Genomic DNA, 22,064 nt, shown 5'->3' with positions numbered 1-22,064 from the left:
CATAATGGCAAAAATCTATTACAGGAGTAATGACAGGACCTATTCAGAAGCTTTGTACACAAACTCTCCATTACTCACATTAATGTGAGAGGCAGATGCAGATGTCAAAATAATGAAATATATAAGTAATCAAGTACAGTTGCTGAGCAATTCTCTTAAAAAGCATTTTAAAACATTATGCTATTCATTGTTTTGTCTCTGGCTTCTCTTTTTCCAATAGTGTACATACTCAGAGGTAAAAATTAAATATATACACCAAAGACTTAAAACATGTAAAACAATTTTTAAAGAGGTTAGGAAAGTGCTTAATTTGATGCATCAAACTCTTCAGGCTTGATATGACTCAAAGTGCTTGAGATACATCTAAAAACCAACGAAATGACAAGTGAATGAAGCAAAAACTATTATAATGAAAATTATTTTAAACCATGAAAAAACAAATTTGACATTACACTTCTATTTGATTAAAGTCTTCAAACTACAAACCAACTAGGTGACAAGTGAATCTATCCCGTCATGCGGAGCTATTCAAAAATCTCCTCATGATTTCCCCTGAAAAACTCCAGACAGATATTTACCAAAGTCCAGAGAAGTCTTCATGTTGATGTATGGCAAAACCAATACAATATTGTAATTAGCCTCTAATTAAAATAAATAAATTTAAATTAAAAAACAAAAAGTCCAGAGAAGTCTGTACTCAGAATAAAAAAATCTCAAAGTAGTAAAAGTTACTATGCCTTCTTCTACAACATACTTTCTTCTTGAATAAAACCTATAATTTAATTTCAAGGGTTCAGCTTTTCTCTGTTGCTTAAGGAAAGTGGGTAAAGGTGCTGTTGAAAGGAAAGTCTTGAGAGTCATTACACATCCACCCGTAGCCTCATTAAGTAGCAACACATCTAATGCCTTCACTGGCTTGTCACCCCAGAGGTTTTCTTGTCTCACATACATTTTCACGCAGCCGAACTGCCATCTCAGTGCACTGCACCAAAGGCACTGCTAGTTTCTACCATGTTTTCAACATCCAACATTGTAATTCACAACCAGGTTTACCACTCATCCTGGCTTCCATGCCAGGCTTTCAAACCCTCACCAAGACACCACGAGTCTCTTCCCACCCAACAAGCACACTTTGAATAATAACTGAGCAAATTAAGGTATTTTTTTTTTCTATTTGAGTCTTAAGATGATTTAAAAACATATAAAACCATAATCAAATTCATGAATAGTAGTTCTATAGTTAAGCTTTCAAAACTCAGCTGATTTAAATGTATCTAAAGGATCCCTGTTTCTTCTAGTACATAAAACCCTTCCCAACTTTACCCCTAGCTCTATGTGCAGACCTGTTTCCAGTCACTACTTACACATGTAAACTTTTCATGCAAACCCTAACACACTCATGACTGTCACTTTATGACTGTGTGCCTTGATCCCTGTCATTCTCTCTGCTGGTGAATCCTTATCCCTCTGTTTTCTTACTTGGCAAACTTGTACTCATTTTAAGACCCAGCTCAAAATTCATCCCAATCTACAACTTTGGCCAAATGTCCAGCCAACTTTTAGTCAGGAAAAAAAAAAATCCTCTTTTAGTCAGAAAAAAAAATCTCAGATATTCCCTTACAAATCTTTACAAACAGTTCTGTTACAGCACTAGGCATGCTGTATTCTATTCTAGTTTTGTGTATTGATCTTACTAGAATCTTCACATTTAACATTTTAATGGACATTTGTCATTTGGGGGCTGCTTGGCATCCAAACACCTTTCCTCTTTGGGGTAGGGTTGTCAGAATTGGCAAAAACAAACACAGGAAACATAACTAAACCACCACATACCAAAAAATAACTGCCATTTATTCCATAATTTAGTCTTATTTTAAATCTTGGTATACATTAATTTAAAAAATAAAATCATGCTATTTCCATTTTTAAGCAATAAGTTTAAATTTCAAGATTCAAACATATCACTAAGATCCATCATTTGAAGAAGCAATTGAAATTATCGGTGTGATCAATATCAACAAGAAATAATTTATATCATCTTCATTTCATTTATATATCATCATTTATATCATCTTCATTTCAAAAACCTGTTTCCCATTGACACCCAGAATACTCCAGTGAAAAACCAATCCTATAGAGGCTGTCCATTTCTTCTCCAACACACTGAAAAGAAATATGAACACTGATAATAATGTCACCATATACATAGTTTTCACTATTTAATATTATTGAATGAAGAGAAAGAAAAGGTGTCCAATCGGACATTATCTGTGGATAAAGCTATTTGTTCTATGGTGTTCAAGGCAATCTTCTACCTAGCCATGAATGCAATTCCTTCCTATACAAATGACAAACTCTGCCATACCAATCTCAGAACACTTTTAGTACTCTGCAGCATAGCTTAAATATTTAATCATTTATTAATACAATTTAAAAAAATCTTTCTGTGGCATTATATTTAATGATGACCAAAACAGAGTCACTGAGTACTTTCCACTCAAAAACTCACTGTGTATTTACCAGATGTGTATTCTTGTTCAGCCCATCACTGGTGGGTAAGTGTTGAAATTGCTTTGTATTTAGTAAGTACATGATAATAAGAACCTTTCTAAATCACATACCCTTGTGTTAAGCAACATCCAATAGTGTTATTTGATTTTAAAATTATAAATTTTCAAATTTCATTCTCAACATGAATTATCCACGCATTTCATTTCAGTTGCACAGTCATGTCTGACTCTGTGATCCCACAGACTGCAGCACACCAGGCTTCCCTGTCCATCATCAATTCACAGAGCTTGCTCAAACTCACATCCATCGAATAGGTGACGCCATCCAACCATCTCATCCTCTGTAATCCCCTTGTCCTCCTGCCTTCAGTCTTTTCCAACATCAGGGTCTTTTCCAATGAGTCAGTTCTTCGCATCAGGTGGCCAAAGTATTGGAGCTTCAGCTTCAGCTGAACATTCATTGAAGGACTGTGAATATTCAATGAATGAATATTCAGAGTTGATTTCTTTTAGGATTGACTGTTTGGAACTCCTTGTAGTCCAAGGGACTCTCAAGGGTCTTCTCCAACACCACAGTTCAAAAGCATCAATTCTTCAGCACTCAGCTTTCTTTATAGTCCAACTGTCACATCCATACATGACTACTGGAAAAACCATAGCTTTGACTAGATGGACCTTTGTTGGTCAAGTAATGTCTCTGCTTTTTAATAAGCTTTCTAGGTTGGTCATAGCTTTTCTTCCAAGGAGCAAACATCTTTTTATTTCATGGCTGCAGTCACCATCTGCAGTGATCTTGGAGCCCAAGAAAATAGTCTGTCCCTGTTTCCAGTGTTACCCCATCTATTTGTCATTAAAAGATGGGACTGAATGCCATGATCTTCATTTTTTGCATGTTGAGTTTTAAGTCAGCTTTTTCACTCTCCTCTTTCACTGTCATCAAGAGGCTCTTTAGTTCTTCTCTTTCTGCCATAAGGGTGGTGTCATCTGCTTATCTGAGGTTATTGATATTTCTCCCAGCAATCTTGATTCCAGTTTGTGCTTCAACCAGCCTGGCATTTCACATGATATACTCTGCATATAAATTAAATAGGCAGGTGACAATATACAGCCTTGACATACTCCTTTCCCAATTTGGAACCAGTCCATTGTTCCATGTCCAGTTCTAACTGTTGCTTCTTTGACCTACATACAGATTTCTCAGGAGGCAGGTAAGGTGATATGATATTTCTATCTCTTTAAGAATTTTCCACAGTTTGTGATCCACATAGTCAAAGGCTTTGGCTTAGTCAATAAAATAGAAGTAGATGTTTTTCTGGAACTTTCTTGCCTTTTCTATGATCTAACAGATGTTGGCAATTTGATCTCTGGTTTCTCTGCATTTTCTAAATCCAGCTTATACTGGTTTATAATCTTACCCCCAATATTAGGACTCAAGCCTTTTTTTTTTAGGTAGGGAGAACAATACAGTAACAACAACAACAAAAAATCTCACAGTAGAGGTTCATTAAAATTTTTAAAATAGCCTACCATATGATCCAGCAATTCCACTCCTGGGTATATATGCAGAAAAGAAACTAATTCAAAAATATATACCCAACCTAATATTCATAGCAACACTATTTACAATAACCAAGACATGAAAGTAACCAGGTGCTTGTCAACATATGACTGGATTAAAAAGAAATGATACACACACACACAGACACACACATACATACACTATGTGTTACAGTGGATTATTACTCAGCCTTAAAAAAAGAATGAAATACTGTCATTTCCAGCAATGTGAATGGACCTAGAGAATATTAAGCTTGGTAAAATGTCAGACAGAGTAAGACAAATACTATTATATGATCTCATATTCCACATATAAATGTAGAATCTAAAAAAATAATACAAATGAGTGTAAACACACAACAGAAACAGACTCATAGAAAACAAACCTGTGGTTACCAAAAGGGAGAAAGAAGGAGGAGGGACAAATTAGGGGTATGGAATTAACAAAGTATTATATATAAAACTGAGAAGCAACAAGGCTTTACTGTGTAACACAGGGTATTATGCCCAGTATCCTGTAATAATCTGTAATAGGAAAACAATCTGCAAAATACTGAATCAGTACATTACACATCTGGAACTAGCACAATATTGTAAAGCAACTACACTTCAATTAAAGTATTGCACAGTAAATTTACTATCTTCTTCAACTGAATAACGAGTTAATAATTTCTTATGTAAACTTTTGTTAAGCTCCCCCAAACTTGGAGTTTCAGGTTTCCAGTTTCATCAATTTCCTTTTGCTTCCTTTTCTTGCTTCCAAAATTGTGATCATTGTGCTCTGACACCTTGGAGACCTCAGCAGTTCTCTGAATAAACATAATTTTAGTTTTATTCTTGTCCTAGAAGAATCTGGTTTGACTGATTTACCAATACTTTGAAGACAGGATCACGATAATTTGGCATCTTGTCAATATTTGATAGAATTATAGAAATAAGTATGTTGCAGATCCTATAAAATCACATTCCCACATATCCATCTAAATGTTCATTGTATTTGGTTGACCAAAAAGTTTGTTCAGGTTTTTCCATCTCATCTTATGGAAAAAAACATGAAAGAACATTTCAGCCAAACCTATATCTGTTACCTGCAATTTCTTCTTTTGGCTGTATATGTGAACTTACTGCATTTGATTAATTTTTTGAGAACATATAGATGTATTTCTATATCCACATGATTTTGAGAGGATATATTTACTTATAATTTTATTATGGCTTTTATGCTTTTGTAAAACATTTTAATCAATTTTTCATGAATTGGAGCTCAAATGCACAACTGTAAAAATAAAACCTGAACTCAACTTTAAGCAATAAGTAAATGATGTACAAATACTTAACCCCAAGATGAACTGATCAATTTATGTGCACGTAGCACATTATGAGGCTGTTAAAAAAAAATACTGAAATTTCTGAAAATCTAATAATTAACCTTCTATTCAAAAACAGTGGAATATATATAAACAAAATTATGCCTTTTTTGAATTTATTTCTAATTGGAGGATAATTATTTTACATTATTGTGCCTGGATTCTGCCATACAACAATGTGAATCAGCCATAAGTATAAATATATATATATATATATATATATATATCCTCTTCCTCTTAAATTTCTCCACCACTATCCCCACTCCATCCTATCCCTCTAAGTTGTCAGAGCACTGGGTGGAGCTCCCTGTATTATACAGAAACTTTCCATTAGCTATCTCTTTTACATGTGGTAACGTATATGTTCCAATGCTACTCTCAATTCATCCCACTCTTTCCTTACCCACTATGTCCAAAGTCTGTTCTCTATGTCTGCATCTCTATTCCTGCCCTGAAAATAGGGTCATCAGTATCATTTTTCTAGATTCCATATATATATACATATATATATGTTAATACATGAAATCTGTTTTTCTCTTTCTTACTTCACTCTGTATGCTGTGCTGTGTTTAGCCACTCAGTGCTGTCTGACTCTTTGTGACCCCATGGACTATAGCCAGCCAGACTCCTCTGTTCATGGGGATTCTCCAGGCAAGAATACTGTGGGTTGCCATGCCTTCCTCCAGAGGATCTTTCCAACCCAGGGATTGAACCCACTTCTCTCACACTATAGGTGGAATACCTGGGTTCTTAACCACCTGAGCCACCAGGGAAGCCCATGAATACTCAAGTGGGTAACCTATCTCTTTTCCAGGGGATCTTTCTGACCCAGGGATCAAACTGGCATTTCTGGCATTGCAGGCAGATTCTTTACCAACTGAGCAACCAGGGAAGTCCCCATTCTGTATAACGGGCCCTAAATTCATCCACCTCACTAGAACTGACTCAAAAGTGTTCCTTTTTATTGCTAAGTAAAATTATATATACACACATCTTCCTTATCCACTCATCTGTTGACAGACATCCAGGTTGCTTTCATGTCCCAGTTATTGTAAATAGTGCTGCTATGAACATTGGGGTACTTGTGTCTTTTCAGTTATGGTTTCCTCAAGGTATATGCTTAGTAGTGGGATTTCTGGGTCATATGGTAGTTTTATTCCTAGTTTTTAAGGAATCTCCACACTGTTCTCCATAGTGGCTGCATCAATTTACATTTCTACCAACAGTGCAAGAGGGTTCCCTTTTCTCCACAATCTCTCCAGCATTACTTATTTATAGATTTTTTTTATTATGGCCATTCTGATTCATGTGAGGTGATACCTCATTGTAGTTTTGATTTGAATTTCTCTAATAATGAGTCATGTGTTTGTTGGCCATCTAAATATCTTCTTTGAAGAAATGTCTGTTTAGGTCTTCCTTCCACTTTTGATTGAGTTGTTTTTCTGATATTTAGCTACATAAGTTGCTTATATATTTTGGAGACTAATCCTTTGTCAGTTGTTCCATTTGGAATAATTTCTCCCATCCTAAGGGTTGTCTTTTCATCTTGCTTATAGCCTTCTGTGCAAAAGTTTTTAATTTTAATTAGGCCCCACTTGTTTATTTTTATTTCCATTACTCTAGGAGGTGGGTAAAAAAGGATATTGCTGTGATTTATGTCAAAAATTGTTTTCCTACATTTTCATCCAAGAGTTTTATAGTTTCTGGCCTTACATTTAGGTCTTTCATCCATTCTGAGTTTATTTTTGTGTTTAGTGTTAGGAAGTGTTTTAATTTCATTCTTTTACACATAGCGTCCAGTTTTCCCAGCACCATTTATTGAAGAGGCTATCTTTTCTCCATTCACCAAGAACATAAAATTCTTGTCTAATTTGTCAAAGATAAGGTCCCCATATGTTCATGTGTTTATCTCTTGGTATTCTATATTGTTCCATTTTTATATACTTCTGTTTTTGTGCCATAACCATGCTGTCTTGATAATTGTAGCTTTGTGATATAGTCTGAAGTCTTCCAGCTCCATTTTTCTTTCTCAAGATTGCTTTGGCTATTTGGGGCCTTTCGTGTTTTCATACCAATTGTGATTTTTTTGTTTGTTTGTTTGTTTGTTTCAGTTCTGTGGAAAATGCCATTGGTAATTTTATACAGATTGCTTTGAATTTCTAGGTTGCTTGGGATAGTACTGTCATTCGTCATTTTCACAATCTTGATTCTTCCAATCCAAGAACATGATATATCTCTACATTTGTTGTGTCATCTTTCTCTCACCACTGTCTTATGGTTTGCTGTATTTAGGTCTTTTGTCTCCTTAGGTAGGTTTATACCTGGGTATTTTATTTTTTCTGTTACAATGCTGAATGGAATTACTTCCCTAATTTCTCTTTATGATTGTTCTTGTTAGTGTATAGGAATGCCAGGGATTTCTGTATATTAATTCTATATCCTGCAACCTTACTAAATTCATTGATTAGCTCTAGTCATTTTCCAGTGGCATCTTTAGGGCTTTCTGTGTATAGTATCATGTCATCTGCAAACAGTGAGAGTTTTACTTCTTTTTTTCTTATCTGGATTCCATTTCTTTTTCTTCTCTGATTGCTGTGGCTAGGACTTCCAAAACTATACTGAATAGTAATGGCAAGAGTGACACCTTTGTTATTCCTGATCTGAGAGGATATGCTTTCAGCTTTTCACCATTGAGAACAATGTTTACTGTCGCTCACAATATATGGCCTTTATTATGCTGAGGTATGTTCCTTCTGTGCCCATTTTCTGGACAGGTTTTATCATAAATGGGTATTAAATTTTGTCAAAACCTTTCTCTGCATCGAAATTATCATATGATCTGTATCTTTCAATTTGTTTATATGGTATATCACATTGATTGATTTGGGTATATTGAAGAATACTTGCATCCCTGTAATAAACTCCACTTGATCATGGTGTATGATTCTTTTAATGTGCTGGATTCTGTGTCCTAGTATTTTATTTCAGGATTTTGGGTCTTTAATTTTTTCTCTTTTCAAATAAGTTGACAGGCCAAAAAATATCACTAGGTATTCAAGAACTGCATGTTGATACACTTTGTTCCATACAGTAATACACATTACCAAAAAAGTGTTCCATAGTCAAATCTCTTTGGAAAATTCTGGGCTAAACAAAGTCTATCAGGTTTCTTTTCTGAAACTGTCCAAGAGCAAAAAATTAATTTGTGGTATTGCCTAAGCTTATTTTAGCACAAAGTCTTTCTTCCCTTCTTAGTGAAGTTTCCTTTGGAACACAGTTTTGGAAACAAATGTTTTATTTTGTTCCTTCAAACTCAGCTGGAGTTAAACAACTAGTGGTTCCAATGAATCTAAGATTTATATCTCCATGAAACAGTTCACAACCTGGGTAGGTGTGTCAATTAACTCTTTTTTGGAGTCCTCAGCTGAAAGAATGATGAAGCACCAAACAATTGATGTTTTTGAACTATGGTGTTGGAGAAGACTCTTGAGAGTCCCTTGGACTGCAAGGAGATCCAACCAGTCCATCCTAAAGGAGATCAGGCCTGGGTATTCATTGGAAGGACTGATGTTGAAGCTGAAACTCCAATACTTTGGCCACCTGATGCGGAGAGTTGACTCATTTGAAAAGACTCTGATGCTGGGAAAGATTGAGGGCAAGAGGAGAAGGGGATGACAGAGGATGAGATGGCTGGATGGCATCACTGACTCAATGGACATGAGTCTGGGTGATCTCCAGGAGGTGGTGATGGACAGGGGGGCCTTGCATGCTGCGATTCATGGGGTCGCAAAGAGTCGGACACGACTGAGAGACTGAACTGAACAGCTGAAAGATACTATCCATCAGTAACTCTTGAGTTACAGCTCTATGTGCTTCTCACATCTTTAGAATTTTGCATACTCCAGTTTTCTGAATCTTCCAGTAAAGGTATAGCTTAATTTTCTAGGCTCTCAGGTCTTTACATAGCTCCCAAAGCAGTGAGTTTACTTTCCTTGCTCTGCTTTATTACATTCATCCACTTACCAGTTACTTCATCCTAGCACTGATAGTACTTCAGCATCATAGAATTTTTGTATTCCTGTCTCCCTTTTTGGACTATATCTTCCACTTTATCTACTCAGATTCAATGCTTTCACAGCAAGTCATAGTATAAAAAGAAAAAGAAATCAATACTTTAAAGTCAAAGTGGATTTCTTCATCACAATGAATTCTGGTCCTGAGGAGACAGGCTCACATAGTGCAAAGGTAAGGTCATTCTGGGTTCAAATCCCAAAATTATTAGCTGGTGAACTTTATATAAATTTCTTACCCTTATTGAACATCAGTGTTCTCATATGTGAAATAGATATAATACCTAAATATAGCTTTGTGGTATAGGATATACTGAAAAAAATACAAAGTACATAATAATTGTTAATTACCCTCATCTGTTTCCTTAGGGCAATAAGTATTTGTGGAATTCAAAGTACTTCAACCTCATTCACCTCCTCCACCAAAAGAGAAGTTTAAACCAAATGATGTTAAAAGCCCTCAGATTTCTAGCACTCTGTGATTGTGAGCTTAAGGAATGTTCCTTTCGCCTCATCCGACAGCATGCAGCCACACGCCATTGCATGTAAGTGGGAGCCGCAGAAAGGTAAACACAGCATCTCGGAGGTCATCAGAGCAATTTCCTGGGTGCTCTTCCTTGGTGTCTCATGCTGAATTGTAGCCTTCTGTGGGCTTCTTTAAAAATTCCCCTTATAAATAGTCACAGAAATAGTTCACTTGAACTTCTTATTTCTCCTGGGTCACAAATGCTTCCCTGAAACCCAGGGATTTCCAGAGGTTGTATTAAAAACTCACATATTCAAGTAATGAATTTTGATCACTAGTTCCTGTGAATACTGATCAAAAATATTTGGGTCACTAGCCTTATAGATAATGACTGGATCTTCCATTTCTAACCAAGGGAGTTTCAAGAGTCTTCTTCAGTGGGATAAGCCTATATCATTCTATTTTAAGAATGAAAGTTTTATGTGTAAATCACTGAAATAAAACTGACTTCATTAGAGTTGTTGATGTGTATTTTCTTTTTTTTTTTTTTTGAAGCTCTTCCAATGGAATGGATAAATATAAATCTAACAGTGCTTTTATTGCTACACTTCTCTCTGAAATCATTGCCCAAAATGACAACTCTTTAGTGTAAAGTAACTGCAATGTTCTCTAATAACCCATATGATAGCTATTGTCTGTTCAATGCTGCCTTGAAAATTACATGGAAAATTAAGCCAATCCAACTAGCAAAGATATATTAATATAACCATTATACGTCTGACAAACTCACTCAAGCTAAAAATAATTAGCATTAAATCAATAAATTCAGGCTATTTACATAATTGTCCCAATCTTTTAGAAGTCTGCTTTGCCACTCCCTGTTCACTTTTTTTTCCACTAACATATTATAGCTAATTGGTTTTTAATTAACTTGCAAGTAAGTGATGCTTCTAAAAAAGATTGGAAACTACTCATTATTAATTATATCTAACATTTTTACACAAGTTCCATGTTTATATTGACTTGCACCATCTCATTAGGATCTTTTGATAACCATTCCTGATTTATAAATCAAAGAAGGCAGGGTTCAAAGAGACTGGACCATTTGTTCAATATCTCCCAGCTAATAAAAGATAGGACTGAGATAAAAACCCTGGGTCATCTGATTCCAATGTCTATTTTAGACACTGTCTCTCAATTAAAATGAAATGCATAGTATAAAAGTCCCTACTTCATGGAGTCTAGCTCCTCAAAATTGAGTTAATTTTACAGGGTATTAATGAAATTAGGTGACCATGAGAAATCTTGAGGCCTCTTGCCCTCTACACCTCCACACTACCAAATGCACTAATTCAATATCCTTAGCTATCTTTTTGACCTCTTGTCTTTCTGTAAAAAGCATGGATCTTCATACGGCCAGAGGCACAGGGTATGAGGGAAAAATCTTTGCAACAGGTACCTTTTTCATACCTTTTTCTATATGATTTTTGACATGCTTGCAGATTTCTAAGATGAGACCAATCTCCCTACTGCAACAGTCTGATCAAAGTCTCTGCTTGTCTATGTCTTATAAAGATTGTGACAACACTGACACTTTTAAGACTGCGATGTGTCAGGAAAAAAGAGGGAAGCTATTTGGAAAGTTAACTCTCCCACAGAATGACTTCTAGATTTCCACGGTGTACACAGGACAATGGCTCAACCAGAGAACACAGGCCTTTGCATATGCTCTTTGAATGGCCTAAGGCACAGGGCAATTTCAGCTATGTCTAAAGTTTGGAGTGTGGCACAAATCAAGGTTCCTCTCTATTTTTTTTTTTTTTAGTCACTGATATGTGACAAATGATGAGATTTTCAGCATGAAATTTGCTATTGAGGTTTCCATCTTTCTTTATGATTTCTTATCAGGCCTTGCTATCCTTCAAGCCATAAATAAAAATGCAACTTTCATCTGCATTCAAACTGAGGTGGAAATATAAAAATTAAACATTTTCATTTTTTCCTGAGTATCAGTCACTCTCTGTGAGCTCGAAAACAGCAAGACAGACTTTCTGCTGCCTCTTCTCCAGAATGATTTCTCGGAAAGGCCATAAGAAAAGACTGACTTGTTATTAGCATATCTACAACACATATAATTTATAACTCTACCTACATATTCAGCATTGAAATGGAGTTCCCATGAGGCCTAAAAAAAAAGGAAGAAAAAAAGAAAGACAAAGAGGTTTCCTAACTGTAGCAGCTACAAACCAACAGCTAAAATAAAATACACCTGCACACTCTCAACATATTAATAACTTCTTAATTTCCATTAGAATCTGGAGGGTCCAATCATTGAAAAATAAAGGCTCAGTAAGAACAAAGTTATAGAAATATCTGTTTAGGTCACTAGGGCCCAGATGCCAGTGCTGAGTCAGTCCTCGAGGAGCTGGGGCCGAGGGTGGCCTGAACTTCCGGGAGTCACAGGCTCCTCGAGTTCAGAGCTGGGGATGTGGATGTACAGCGTGCGCCACCGGTGCCCAAGCACCCCTGCAAAGGAGTCCAGGCCTGGGAGCAGGGGACACCGAGGGTTGCACTAACGTCAGTGAGCCAAGATGCTCAGGTGTGACTGACACTTGTGACTTCACCCTTTGAAGCCTCAATTTTATCATCTGTAGAATGGACATAATGGAAGCTACCTCACAGGACTGTTGAGAGGATGAAATGAGACAATGCTTGTAGATCTCTTTGCAGGAGGGAGCCCTTTAGGCAGGACCTGGCAGGCAGAGCACCCCTGTGTCACTCAGGACCACAGGTGGCATGAAGACCCCAGTGGAGCTGGCCATCAGCCAGATGCAGGCCCTCCACATTCAGCACCGCTGCGCGGGCAGCTACCAGATCAAGGTTAGGCCGTCACATGTGGAAGAGACTTTGTTTGGCAGCCCTGCAGGCACCCGGCCCATACCACCAGACTTAGACACATCCTGGAGCAAGAAGGCCAACAGAACCAGAGGAGTGGGGACAGGGTGTCACAGGCATCAGGGCCAAGGGGAGCTGTGAATACACCTCCTCCAGTGGCAGCACCCCAACCCTCACACCAAGGAAGAACAAATACAGACTGATCAGGCAGACCCCTTCTTACTGCGATGAGTCTCTCTTCGGCTCATGACCAGAGAGCACCAGCTGGGAGGCCAAGTGGATGGTGAGGGGAGACACTGCAAAGCTCCATGCCCTCTTCTGGACAACCCCAGTTATCCCTAGGGGCAGCCATTCACCCTACCCCAAGGAGCCTCCAGTGTGAGCCGTTCACCCAGCTGGTCCCTCCAAGACAGAGTGCAGGGTGGTAGCCAGCTCCTGGAGGCTGTCTGTGAATGGGTTAGACACCCCTCGCCCTCTGAGGCAGGAGCATTCCCACTCCCTCACCCATCTTAATGTCCCTGGCACAGGTCACCACCCGCCAGTATCCCCTGCACAAATGGGCCTCAAGATCCCAGGCCTGCCCCTTCAGGGATCACCCGCCAGAGACCCCTGGCGACTCCCAGCACTCCTTCAGTCAGTGTTCCAGTGCCAGCTATGCCCCCCACCCCCACAGGGTGGAGCCACCCAGCAAGCAAAGCGCCCTTGGAAATGAGTTTCTTGGTCCTTTCTGTACATTTTCTGTGACCCCATGGGGTCACAACCAGGGGCAGAATTTCAGAGGATGGAGCTGGTAGGCGAGCCTTGGGGAAGATCACCAGGCATTTATGGAGCACTGCTGAAGACAGAGAGCAAGGGTGGGCAGTGCCCCCCTCTGACCATCTCCAGTTGCTCCCCACTTTTCACACTGATAAGGATTGGAGGATCAACCCTCCACATCCCTATTGCCAGTCCTGTCATAGCTACATGGTGTATCAGTGCCAACCCAGAGGGAGTCCCCCAGGAAGGTCCTCCCACCTCCTCCATCAACACTGTCTTACCTCCAAGTGTGAATAAATGGTATGATTGCCAACCTGGAGGGTTCCTCCTCCCTCCTTTAAAGCCAAGCTCCTGCCCAGGATAAGTTTCCAGCTGAGTCTGAAGGCCTCAGGAATTTTCCCAGGCACCATGTGCAGACCAGTGGGGTACACAAGAATCTGGGTGATACGTGGATGGACGTTTAAAAAGTGTAAAAGTCATGTATTTATTTTCATATATTAAATATATCAGTAGCTCATCAAAACAAACAAAAAAGAAATATCATAATACAACTATGATGCATTAAATATATTTAATGCATCATAGTTGATCCAAAGGAAAAACAGACCAAAGTAAGACATGCTTTTATATATTAATTAAACCCCAATCAATTTCCATTTAAGAAAACATTTCTTCCCTGGTCAAGACGTCACTACCGCATTGTGTGTGCATGTGTGTGTGTGTGTGTGTGTGTGTATATATATATATATGTATATATACATTTATTTATATAGTGTGTGCTTATGTATGTGGATGAAGTTGTTAGATTTTCTTCTTTGGAATTTAATTTTAGAAAAAATAATCATATCCCGTTGGGTAGTTAAATGAATCAACCTGTCTAAACCTTTTTTTTTTTTTTTTAACACGAACTATATCTACATTCCAGCATCTTGAAACTGTAGTAAAAATATATACCAAAAAATTAAATTAATCCCCGATGTGCTCTAAAGGTTGCTGTTATTAACATACACGTGAACTGAAAGCTTCAAGGATAGCACGTCTGTCAAAGAAAAGAGACAGACTTTGAGGAGGGGAGGCAAGGACTTCCAGCTTCAGCAGATACAAACTACAGATGGGAAATAGATTGTTAGCAAAATAAGTTATTTCCCACCCTCCTTCAATTTTTCACAATCTGTGTGGCAAAGATTTCACTCCTGACACCGTCAACATACCCTTAGCATCTGTAGTCATTTACTGTGACCTAGTGGGTAAAGCAGCCTTCTCCAAATAACCAAACGCCAGATTCTGCATAACGCCAGATTCTGCAAAACACCTTCTGCTTCCCCAAGTGTACAATGGAATTAGAAAAACAAAATTGGTTCAAATGCTGCATGGATTTAACAAGGTGGTGACACAGAGCAAACGTTTATGAAGTCGCTTCTTATTTTCAAACTTCTGGCTCAATTTACACCAAAACAAATTCGAAACTGCTCCTCCAGGAAAACATCTCACAAATGCTATTCCTCCCTGGAGTTCCCCATGTGCACACAAACACACCCACACACATCCTTTGCCTTCTCTCTGCCCCCCACCTTCCCTTTACAAACAAAGCATTCTCATCAATTTGTTATTGTTGTTTTCCTATCCAAAGCAGAGACTAGGAAAGTAAGTCCATTCTCTAGGAGAAAAAAATAGAGTCAATGGACAAACACTTGAAAACAGCCTGAAACCTCGGAGAGGCTTAGCTTATTTAAAAAAACAAAAACAAAAACAAGGGTCTGTGTTTTGAACCCAGCCTATTTATGAGTGGACCATTCTGAGTAATATGACACATTGGAACTTGATAGAGCGTCACAAGTATCATGCCTGGAAGTTAGTGTCTCTAGACTCAACTGGAAAACGGCCTTTATGAATGTGTCCTTTGAAGAATGTTGTACAGACCAGAAACAATCCCTATAGAATGAGGCAAAATCAAAATCAGATACAAAGAAATAACCCAACACCAGGGCCTAAAGGGAAGGCCTAATACTCTCATGATCATAAGAAGCCCTCTGATAAAAAGGTCACCTGACATCAGTCAACTGTCGATTTGGAGGACCTGTTAGAGACCATTTGGTAGCTCCTCTTGTTTGTTACGGAGAAGGCAATGGCACCCCACTCCAGTACTCTTGCCTGGAAAATCCCATGGATGGAGGAGTCTGGAAGGCTGCAGTCCATGGGGTCGCTAAGAGTCAGACACAACTGAGAGACTTGACTTTCACTTTTCACTTTCATGCATTGGAGAAGGAAATGGCAACCCACTCTAGTGTTCTTGCCTGGAGAATCCCAGGGACGGGGGAGCCTGGTGGGCTGCCGTCTATGGGGTCGCACAGAGTCGGACACGACTAAAGTGACTTAGCAGTAGCAGCAGCAGCTTGTTTGTTAATGCTGAGGAATTTCAGAGTTAATCTTCTTCAGGAATAAATAGGAAATATGTGGCCGCACCACCCCAGGAAGGAAGTTTCCGGTCTCAAACGTTCTGTCCTTTACTGTGCTGTACCGCACAATCTGCACTGCACTGAACTGAACTGAACCGCACGATCGCAGGGCAGCCTGACCGGCTAGCTGCAGTGTGAGCTTCCTGAGGATGGCGCCAGTAAAAATTGAAAAATTCAGGATAGAACTGACAGTGTGGTTTGCACAAAACAATCACGCAACTAAATTATATTGAGAAGGATAATGATTCCAGGCAAAATGATTTCCTGAAGAAGTCAAGGATCCAAAGACGTGAGAATGGTGGTATACTTCTGTCCGAAAATGAAATCAACAGCCTACAGGCCATGAAAATGGATCTTTCTTTCAGCTACTCCCCTTTACTTTTCTCACCCGTGCTTGATTAAGAAGACCTCTTAGGGCTTCAACATGTGAGGAAAGGAGATGGAAATGCTACTCACCCAAGTGCCCTGCACAAGGTAACCTTGTGAGAAGAAGGAATTTGAGAATAACTAAAATTGAAGAATACTCCACTTGCCATTAACACAGCTGATCTGAACAGAAACATGTTTCGTGAATAGTCCGTTCCCTGAGAAGTGACTGGATATACATGACTGTCACTATTAACTGAACTAGTCACATAGTAGAGAGCCTTAGAAAAACAAAGACATCCCCCCTGCTACACTCCACCAAGCAGCCACATGTTGTCCCACTGCAGACAGACTGTCACTTCCAGAGCACAAGCTGTCACAGGATGGAAAAGTTATCTGAGTGCCTGACAGTCAGACAGCCTGTTTGGGGGAAAGGGCACGGGGTCAAAGCCCTTGCCTAGAGGTCAAATATTTTTCTGTTAGAATAACAATCCTCACTGAACTGTCAGTGTTCTCAATATATTTTCTTTAGTTCAAGTTTTCTCAGTAAGTGGTTAGCCATTTCTGGAACTAAAAAGGAGATTCAGTTTCCTAAGAAGATTCTTCTTCCATCAACAATGTTTTCTTTTTCAGTGAAGAGTTGTAGATGATATTCTTGATGGGAAGTAAAAAAGCCTGCCTGGTAACCAAGTCCCAAGACGGAATTAAGAATGCCAAAATTTGGTTGGACTGAGAAAGACAAATATCATTATCATTTATATATGTGATCTAAAAAAATGATACAAATAAATTTGTTTATGAAACAGAAATAAACTCATGGACGTAGAAAACAAATTTATAGTTACGAGAGGGGAAAGGAGGTCCTGGGATAAATTAGGAATCTGGGATTAACATATATACACTACTATATTTAAAATAAATAAACAACAGGGACCTATAGCACAGGAACTAAATTTAGTATCATGTAATAACTGATAATAGAAAAGAATTTTAAATATTTTGTAATAATATGTAACAGAAAAGAAGATATGTGTGTGTTGGTGCTCATTTTATGTGCTTTATTTGCATTTCTGGATCAAAGCTCAGAAAAACAACACTTTGTTTTAGCCACAGAAAGATAAATACTTTATGAATCACCAAAAAAGTGAGTAAAATAAGATCTACCAAATGAAATTATTCTTTTTTTATATCAACACTACTTTTAGTTTATTTATTTTAATAGATTAAGCTAAAACTGGAGAAATAAAAGTTAAAGCTTGGAAAATTTACAAAAGTATCTGATTCAAACAAACAAAAAGTTAAATTAAATAGACTTCACTTTATTTATTTCTTGTCCCTGATGAAGGCACTTCCACTCTCATTAACCTGTATTTAAGAGGGAAAGGGAATATTTATCATGATTTTAATAATACTATTATTTACATAAATTAGAATAGATTGGCTTGGCAATTCAGGGTTCATAGCAAAGACCCATTCCCATTATAAAAGTCAATATTATTACAGAGAATACCATTATAAACCAAGTCAACATCATTTCTCAGTTTTATATATATTAATGTAATATCCCCAATAGGATCTGAACACTTTTTTTTCAGCCTTCACTGTGATAGGATTATAGCATTTTGTTTGGTGTAACAATTTTTTTTAATATCTAGTAGGTCTAAAACATTGTACTAATTATTGGGGATGAGTTTAAGTGGATTATCCCTCCCAGTGTTTGATGGCTATCAAAGAATCAGCCTGTACAGGACAAGGACAGACAAAAGGCAGGACAGGAACAAAGCAGGTGAGCAAGCGGAAGGAAGTGCACTGAATATAGCATTTCCCAGCAGCAATAAGGTGTCTGGGCTGCTTTCACATTCTGTATAACACATCTATCAATAAAGAAGTCTGATCCAGTTTCGAGCTGCAGAACTGACCAGGTTGGGTAGCCATGCTGCTAGGATAAGGCTTAGGGGCCTCTGTCCAACCCCTGGCCTACAACCCTGTCTCCAGGACAGATTTAGCATGGAGGAGAGGGGTGATTTTTTTGTTCTTCCTTATGGGCCTTAAATGAACAAAAATGAATTAATTACAATCTTTGCATGGCCCTCCTTTCTGTATTTATTTATCTGATTTTGTTCACAATGCCTTTATATCCCATTTTGGGGTCAATTTGACATTTAGAAATGATAAAGTTCTTAGTTTTAAATAAAATGCCTGAAAAAAATCAGTGTCCAATAGGAGCAGTACTAACCAGAACTAGAATGCTGCTGCTGCTGCTAAGTCACTTCAGTTGTGTCCGACTCTGTGTGACCCCATAGATGGCAGCCCACCAGGTTCCCCGTCCCTGGAATTCTCCAGGCAAGAACACTGGAGTGGGTTGCCATTTCCTTCTCCAATGCATGAAAGTGAAAAGTGAAAGTGAAGTCGCTCAGTCGTGTCTGACTCCTAGCGACCCCATGGACTGCAGCCTACCAGGCTCCTCCGTCCATGGGATTTTCCAGGCAAAAGTACTGGAGTGGGTTGTCATTGCCTTCTCCGAGAACTAGAATAGGGTTGCCAAATTCAGTAAATAAAAATATAGGGCACCCTGCTATATAATAAACTTTTTTTAAGTATAAACATGTAGTATTTGGTACATACTTGTGTTTTAAAGGCCTTCCTTGGTGGCTCAGATGGTAAAGAATCTGCCTGCAGCAGGAGACTGAAGCTCAATCCCCAAAATATTCACTATTTACCTGAAATTCATATGTAACTAGGTGTCTAATATTGTTTCAACAATGCCAATTTACATCCTCAGAAAGTCCAAAACTCCTTGTGGCTCAGCTGGTAAAGAATCCGCTTGTAATGCAGGAGACCTGGGTTCAATCCCTGGGTTGGGAAGGTCCCCTAGAGAAGGGAAAGGCTACCCACTCCAGTACTCTGGCCTGGAAAATTTCATGAACTATACAGTCCATGGGGTCGCAAAGAGTTGGACATGACCAAAGGACTTTCACTACTACTATTAGCAAAACAGGAAGATATTATTGACCTCTCATTGCTTCTCATTGATTTTATGTATAAAACATGAAAGAATTACTTTCTATTACATTCAACCTAATTGGGTCAAATATGGCATACTTCAAGAGTATCTAAAGCACAAAAGAGAATTGGAAATTTTGACAAAGTTGAATATTTTCCATGTTTAAACACTTGTCTACATAGCTAAACATTTAATTATTACAATAGTTCAAAATCAGTGCTGAAACTACTTTACCATTCTATTAATCACATCTACAGCATCTTGCTTTGAGATTCAAAACATGCTCAAATTTGGCTTGGGAAATTCTTAAGATTTTGAAATTCTTAAGATTTGCTAAATTTGAAATGGACACACACACATATATGAAACAACTCCCTGGTCTATACAGCCAAGCTTATTCAGAAGTAATTTAATCCTGTCCTCCTAAAAGTCAGATCAAATCATTGGTTCTGAGACTTGTATCCCCAAAATCACCTTAGGGAAATAATGGAGATTAATAAATATAGATACTCTTGCTATTATGTCAGAAAAGATAAGACCTCAACAACTAAATAGAACCCCTTGCCATTTGTAAGAAAGGAAAAGAGAGAAAACAAAAATCTATGAAAAGAAAAACATTTCTGTATGAGGTGGAAAGTTCTGGGGAAAAAAAAATTCTTATGTACAACATTCTGATACCAAGAGACTCTTATTATGGATAACATCTCATCTCTAAGTAAGGTAGCCCCATATCTTGCCTGATTTACTACCTAAAACAAAGCTAAAAACGAACAAATGGCATAGTCCAGATCTCCAAATGTCAGGATGACAAATGTTATTTCTCTGTTTCAGAGGACAAATCATTGATGCAGAGAATAACAAAATTTCAAAAGCACTCTGGCATGGTACCCTGAAAAGAAAATAAAGTAGAACAGTAAATCCTATCTTGAAGTAAGAGCCTGTATCACAGCACCAACCTGAGACACAAAGTGAGGCTGGGGGCACTCAGAAAGTGGAGAAAAGAGTCTTTCTTTGTAGCAGCTAAATCTCAGATATGGACTTCATGCCTTATGGGTGAAGGGTAAGTTAGAGAGGTGGAGTTTTAGTTAAGATGTAGAATTTTCTAGAACAAAGCCATTCCTTCCCCAGTATAAACCACTACTTCATAGTTATGAGAATTTTAACCTCTGGAAAGACATTTAACTTCCTTTTACTTCCGTTTCTTAATCTATAAATAAGGGTGATGATAATATTCTTTATTTCATAATAAAGTTGACACAAGGATTAAATGAATTAATATTCATAAGGTATTTAGAATTGTAGCTGCACACAGAACTCACTAAAAAGTGTTTGCCATTTTAAAAAAGTCTTAGACTTTTAAAGGAATCTCAAGAAGTCAGGATACCAGTTCAGTTCAGTCACTCAGTCGTGTCCGACTCTGCGACCCCATGCATCGCAGCACACCAGGCCTCCCTGTCCATCACCAACTCGCAGAGTTCATTCAAACTCACGTCCATCGAGTCGGTGATGCCATCCAGCCATCTCATCCTCTGTCATCCCCTTCTCCTCCTACCCACAATCCCTCCCAGCATCAGTCTTTTTCCAATGAGTCAACTCTTCGCATGAGGTGGCCAAAGTACTGGAGTTTCCGCTTTAGCATCATTCCTTCCAAAGAAATCAGGAGGCCAAGCTATTTACAATTAAAAAAAAAAAAAATCTTCATATGAGCTAACTGTGTGGTATAACATTCCACAGAGCATTCACATATATTACCTTGTTTAATTCTTCCTGCCATATTTTTTTTTTTTAATTTAGGTATCAATCATAAAGGAAATCATCCCTAAATATTCATTGGAAAGACTGATGCTGAAGCTGAAGTGCCAATACTTTGGCCACCTCATGCAAAGAGCCAACTAATTGGAAAAGACCCTGATGCTGGGAAAGATTGAGGGCAGGAGGAGAAGGGAGCAACAGAAGACGCAATGTCTGGATGCCATCACTGACTCAATGGACATGAGTTTGAGCAAACTCAGGGAGGTGGTGAAGGACAGGGAAGCCTGGCACACTGCAGTTCATGGGGTCATGAAGAGTCAGACACAATCAGGGACTGAACAACAATGACAAATAGTTGATTTACAATGTTTCAGGTGTGCAGAAAGTGATTCAATTATATATATCTACTTTATATTAATATAATAGTGGGTATATGTTCATCACAAGCTTCTAATTTATCCCTCCCCTCCATTTGCCCTTTGGTAACCATAAGTTTGTTTTCTATGTCTGTGAGTCTATTTTGTAAATAAGTTCATTTGTAATAATTTTTTAGATCCCAAATACAAGTATTTTATGTCATGATATCTGTCTGTCTCTGTCTGAGTTACTTTACTTAGAGTATGAGAATCTCTAGGTCCATCCATGTTGCTGCAAATAGCATGAGTTCATTCTTTTTTATAGCTGAGAAATTTCATTTCATTCAATACTTTTATAAAAAAGTATTTCATTCTTTTTTATAGCTGAGTAACTCCATTGAGTACATGTGTCACATCTTCTTTATCCATTCATCTGTGGATGGACATTTGGGTTGCTTCCATGTCTTGGCTATTGTGAATAGGCTATATATTACTGATTTCATTTTATT

The 22,064-nt window shown here is 38.1% G+C and overlaps 1 long non-coding RNA gene and 1 pseudogene across 6 annotated transcripts in view; one reads left to right on the top strand and one right to left on the bottom strand.

Moving 5' to 3' along the window:
- The window catches only part of LOC133251040 (uncharacterized), a 911,217-nt gene that overhangs the window by 774,272 nt on the left and 114,881 nt on the right, over nt 1–22,064 (bottom strand). The window lies entirely within an intron of this gene.
- LOC133251039 (RBPJ-interacting and tubulin-associated protein 1-like) lies at nt 12,637–13,577 on the top strand (annotated as a pseudogene).

Source organism: Bos javanicus, chromosome 7 (assembly GCF_032452875.1).
Source record: "Bos javanicus breed banteng chromosome 7, ARS-OSU_banteng_1.0, whole genome shotgun sequence".
Taxonomy (NCBI): Eukaryota; Metazoa; Chordata; class Mammalia; order Artiodactyla; family Bovidae; genus Bos; species Bos javanicus.
Note: the sequence above shows the minus strand (reverse complement) of the source record. Positions and strands in the feature narration are given on the sequence as shown.